The sequence below is a fragment of the Arachis hypogaea genome, chromosome 17 (assembly GCF_003086295.3).
Source record: "Arachis hypogaea cultivar Tifrunner chromosome 17, arahy.Tifrunner.gnm2.J5K5, whole genome shotgun sequence".
NCBI lineage: Eukaryota > Viridiplantae > Streptophyta > Magnoliopsida > Fabales > Fabaceae > Arachis > Arachis hypogaea.
Window position 1 is genome coordinate 62,214,419 of NC_092052.1, and position 5,747 is coordinate 62,220,165.

The following is a 5,747-nucleotide window of genomic DNA, read 5'->3' on the forward strand; positions in this document are numbered from 1 at the left end:
TTAAGAGACATCATCATTTGATCGTTCTTTCAATACATTCATGTAAGATTGCTCCCCAATGCCACAAAATGATCCACACTGTGATGAATTCAACAATTACTCAAGCTGTGGATTGGAGGATCAAAACCAAACAGCATTCAATAGTCCATACTCCACCTATCAAGAGCCACCATCATTTGAGCATACCTTCAATTCATTTATGCAAAATTGTCCACCCTCACCTCCTAGTTTCTCATTTGAAAATTCTTCATCACTTGATTATGCCTCAACACAAAGTTTTCTCCAAGATCCATACAACTCATTTCACCAACCACAAAATTCATTCCATACCCCTCAAAACAACTTCACCACAACACATCAAAGTTCACAAAATTTCTCTCAACCTTCATCTCTTGAGCTAGCAGAGGATCTTCTTCAAAAGTCCAGAGAATTATTGGAAAGACAAGAACAATCATGGAAAAGGCAAGAAATCCTTTTCAATAAGATGGATGGGCACTTAGACCAAATAAGGAGAAACTTAGTACTGTCAAACATAGAGGATGAAGACCAATATGTGAAGAAGGAAGTGGAAGAGCAAGATGAAGTGGCTTCAATATCAAGTCAAATTTCAATGAAGAATGAGGTTATGGAGATATATGAGCCTAGGATTCCATATTCACAGAGGCTAATTAAGGTGACAATGGAACATGAAGACTCACTTCCAAAAGACTTAATTGAAAATCATGAAGAAGAAAGGGAGGAAGACAGTCAAGGAAGTCCACATTCAAGTGAGGCAGAGAATTACATAGAGGAAGAGCTCATTGAACCACCAATTCAAGAGGCTTTTGATGAAGAGAACACTCTAACCAATACACAACTACCAAGTTATGAAATCAAAGAAGTGAAGACAACTAACAAGAACACCAAGAAGAGGATTGTGACCAAGATACCAAAGACAACATTCATGAAGAAGAAAAGGTCAACTGCAAACAATCTAACCCCTGTCCCAACAAGCAAAGAAAATCAAGTAAGTAACAGAAGAAAGCTTGCTGGGAAGAGGCAGAAACAGGGGATACTGATTGACTCTTCTCTCCCCTTGAGGTCATTCCTCTTAACAAACTGGAAGAAGAGGAAGAAAGTTGAGAATAACATGTCAAGCTAATGACACAAAAAGAGAGCTTGTTGGGAGGCAACCCAACCTTAGGTAACATTTCATTTCTCTGTTTTGTTTATTTTCTCTCTTTGCTTTGTTTATTTTCAATAATTTGGCATATGATGGCAACAATCTGTTTTCAATCTTTTTGGATGATTGCATCAATTCTAAATTGAAATTGTCACACTAAGTTTCTAAGTTTGATGTGCCACTTAATTTTCTATGCAATGAATCCAGCAACTGATGCCAGGGCATCTTAGGCTAGTTTCACTAGCCTTTTTCTTTATTTTTGATAAGTTTTATGCACTTTCTTGAGCTATAAGTAAGCAAATTGGGTAGAAATTCATGTATGCCTATATTCATTCAACCATGAGTAATTTGATGCAATTTCATGATGATTTATACTATGATTAATTATATGCTAAGAATGATAAGAATTATCATGATTTTAGCAAGGCTTTGATGCATTTATTGGTTGATGATAGGTGAAGGAAAGTATAGAGGAAGGCTGAAGAAGGAGCATGGAAACAATGTTGGTGGCCAAGTTGGACCACCAACGTTGCCTCAAACATTGGAAGAAAAACAGAGCACTTCTCTGCATGGTGGCTGATGCTCACGTTTGAGGTAGCGTTGGACATCCAACGTTACCCCCAACGTGGTGATAAAAACTTCAATTCTGGAGCTAAGTGAATTTTGAGTAGAGTGTACGCGTCTATGACGCGTACGCGTGAAAAAGCAAATTTTGATATCCGCGCAGAAGCATACAGTACGCATACACGTAAATGAGTATTTCTGACCTTTTTGCGCAGAAGCGCAAGGTACGCATACACGCCAAAACCGAACGTTGGAGGTCCAACGTTGCCTCAAACACTGCCTCCAACGTCCGTGATGCCAAGCCCAGAAATTGGAGTTGAGAATTTTGAATCGACGCGTACGCGTCAATGACGTGTACGCGTCAATGACGCGTACGCGCAGATGAAAAAATACCAATGTATTCATACGCGTGAATAAGCATTTTTGACCATTTTGTGTGGAAGTGCACGGTACGCGTACGCATGAAAACACCAACGTTGGAGGGAACGTTTGAGGACCAACGCTGAGGCCAACGTCCCATGCTTCCTTTTAAAACTGAAAAATAAAAATATTGCATACACGCGCACGTGCACAATATGCGTACGCGTGGATAAGTATTTTTGGCACTTTTGCGTGAAAGCGCACGGGACGTGTACGCGTGGGTTAGCTGACGTTGGCCCTCCAACGTTGAGTCAAACACCAATGACAGCAAGCTTTCTGGTTTGCTGGTTTAGTTCTATATGGCGTTTGAGTTAACGTTGGCCCTCAAACGTGAAGCATCAGGATTCAAATTTTATACAGATCTCTTCTCAACACCAAGGGCAACCAATTGAAGCCATCTTCAACCCAATCCCATCAAGGCCAAAGGTCCAATTCAAGGCTTGAAGATCAATGGAAGAAAGTGTATAAATAGCTTAGAATTTAAGTTAGCAAGGACCTTTTTTTACACCTTTTTCCAATTTTGGAAATCTTACACTTACTGCACTTTTAATTTCAGAATGTAGTTTACAATTCCAATTTCCATTTTGAGAGCTATGAACAACTAAACCCCTCTTAATTTTTGTTAGAAAGCTTTCAGTCTTAATTCAATTGGATAGTTGTCTTGAGAGAAAAGCTATCCATAATTGGAATTCGTCGGAGCCTTTAGAGAGGAATGAAGAATTCATGCTAGAATTGCTTTCTCACATTGTATTAGATTGGGGTTTGGATGGATATAGTGACATGTAATCCTACCAACACTTTAATCTATGAATTTGTGTGGTATAGTCAGTGACCGAACTTCAACTCTTCCCATTAGCAATTAAATCAAGACCTTGGGCAATTGTTCATGCTTAGAGAGATCAGTAAGTCAAGACATTGGGATCCGATCATCTAAGATTGCAAAGCAATGTCAATGAATGCATTGATTGAGGAAGAGATGAAAATGATTTGATCCGGAGAGTTCAATATCTCCCAAAACCTAATTAACCCCCCATCTCTGATCTTACCCATTCTATTTACATTTTGCTTCTTTAATTTCATGCTTAATTCCCCCTTCCCATTTAATTTCTTGCAATTTACCTTTCTGCACTTTAATTCCTTGCAATTTAATTTTCTGTTCCTTTAATTTCTTGCAATTTAAGCTTTCTGCCAATTTTAATTTCTGCAATTCTCAATTCAATTTCGATTTCGCTCAACTAGTATAATTCTCCAATTATAATTGATCGATCTACCAATCCCTGTGGAATTCGACCTCACTCTACAGTGAGTTTTTACTTAACGACAATCTGGTGGACTTGCCGGAAGGAAATTTGTCGAACAAGCAAATTCCCGCGCATCAAGTTTATGGCGCCGTTGCCGGGGATTGGTTTTGTATTGACAATTACTGAATTGAAGAATAACTAGATTGGGCACTTTTCTTTTCTTTTGATTAATTGCAATTTAATTTCAGTTGTTCACTTTATTCTCTGCAATTTTCTGTTAGTTAGTTCTCTTTAATTTTACCTTACTTCTTTACTTCCCAGCAAGCTAACCCACTAACCATTTGATAAATTGCTCTAATCAAGCTAACTATACTCTGTTTTAGTAGACTTTACACTGGCTGTTTCTTGTACTTGTTCATTATACGACAGGTAGGAGAAAGGAAATTTCAACCTCGTTTGATAGTGAACCGGAATGAACCTTTCTAAGATTAAGGAGGAAAGCAAGAGGAAAGAGGGTTGTTGGTGTAGAGGAAGAGGAGGAATACTTTTATATAACTATGGAGGATGATATGGAAAACCATCATGAAGAAGAGGTGAATAACCATGCCAGAAGAGGTGGAGCCAACCCTGCTGGGCAAGAGAGGAGAGTCCTGGGATCATACATAAATCCGAATCCAGGAAATTGTGGTAGCAGCATTCAGAGACCAACTATCCATGCTAACAATTTCAAATTAAAGCCTCAGCTCATAACTCTTGTCCAAAACAACTGTTCTTTTAGAGGAAGTGCGCAAGAGGATCCTAATGAGCATCTCACTAAATTCCAAAGGATACGTGACACAGTTAAGTCTAATGGTGTTCATCCTGACACCTATAGATTGTTACTGTTCCATTTTCTTTGAGAGACAAGGCATCAAAATGGCTAGAGTCATTTCCGAAGGAAAGCTTAACCACATGGGAAGATGTAATGAGCAGATTCTTGACAAGGTTCTACCCTCCACAAAGAGTAAACAGACTAAGAACTGAAGTGCAGACATTCAGACAGCAGGATGGTAAAACTCTATATGAAGCCTGGGAGAGATTCAAGGACTTGACAAAGAAATGCCCCTTGACATGTTTAATGAGTGGGTGCAAATCCACATCTTTTATGAAAGGCTGAATTGTGAATCAAGGAAGGCTGTAAACCACTCATCAAAAGGTTTCCTAAACAAGAAGAAGACCATTAAAGAGGCTATTGATGTTATAGAGACAGTGGCTGACAATGAGTATTTTTATGTCTCTAACAGAAGCAACAACAAGGGAGTCTTGGAATTAAACCATATGGATGTAATCTTGGCCCAGAACAAGATGATCACCATGCAACTGGCTGAATTGACCAAGAAAATAGAGAAGACTCAGGCTACAGCTATCTACACTCAACCATCACCTCAAGAAGAATTGGAGATAGAAGAAGGAGCCAACTGGGAGGAAGCTAATTACCTTGGAAACTCATCTAGGCAAGCTAATGATCCATACTCTAAAACCTATAATTTTGATTGGAGGAACCACCCAAACTTTGGGTAGGGGAACCAACAAAACCAAGGCCAAGACCACAGACCACACAATCCAACCCAGTACAATAACTCTACTTACCAAAACTCCAACCAAAAACCATACTAGACCACCAAAAACACTTATTCACATCCACCATATCAAAGCCACAACAACCACTCTCGACACCCCAATTCCAACCCACCACCACCACCACCACATGATGAGGACAGAATGGCAATGATGGAAGCTATGCTTGCAAACCTTTGCAAAGAGTGTGAAGACATAAAAAAATTCCAGGAAGAGGAGAGAGGAATTATGAAAAGCCGAGGGGAGGTTCTTAAGAATCTAGAATTCAAGTAGGACATCTTTCACAATAATTTCCAAGGCCCACTGATAGTTTCCCAAGTGATACAGAGAAAAATCTAAGAGGAAAAATGAAGAAGGTAAAGAGGGAAGAATGCAAGTCAATCAATATATGCAGTGAAGAAGGTCTGAAGGAAGAATGCTCCATACACTCAGAGCATGATGAGGGAAAACCAAGAAAGGATGAAAGGGAGATAGAAGAAGTGGCTAGCCCTGAATAGAGGAAGGAACAAAAATAGAAAGAATACCTCGAGCCCTTTGTGCCACAAGCACCATTTCGACAGAGACTCAAGGAAAGTGAGGAAGACAGGTCATATTCAAGATTCCTAGACGTTTTTACAACACTCAGTGTCAACATCCCCTTCATCAAATTTTTTCAATAGATGCCAACATACATCAAGTGCATGAAAGAACTGTTGACCAAGAAAGGAACCTTAAAAGGGGGACAAACAGTGACCATGAACAAG

General features: G+C 39.3%; 1 non-coding gene across 1 annotated transcript; it reads right to left on the reverse strand.

The window, feature by feature from the left end:
* Window positions 1–4,396: 4,396 nt before the first annotated feature.
* LOC112767883 (small nucleolar RNA R71) lies at window positions 4,397–4,503 on the reverse strand. The gene has a single exon (XR_003185324.1). It is a non-coding gene; the product is annotated as a small nucleolar RNA R71 (small nucleolar RNA).
* Between the last annotated feature and the right edge of the window lie 1,244 nt (window positions 4,504–5,747).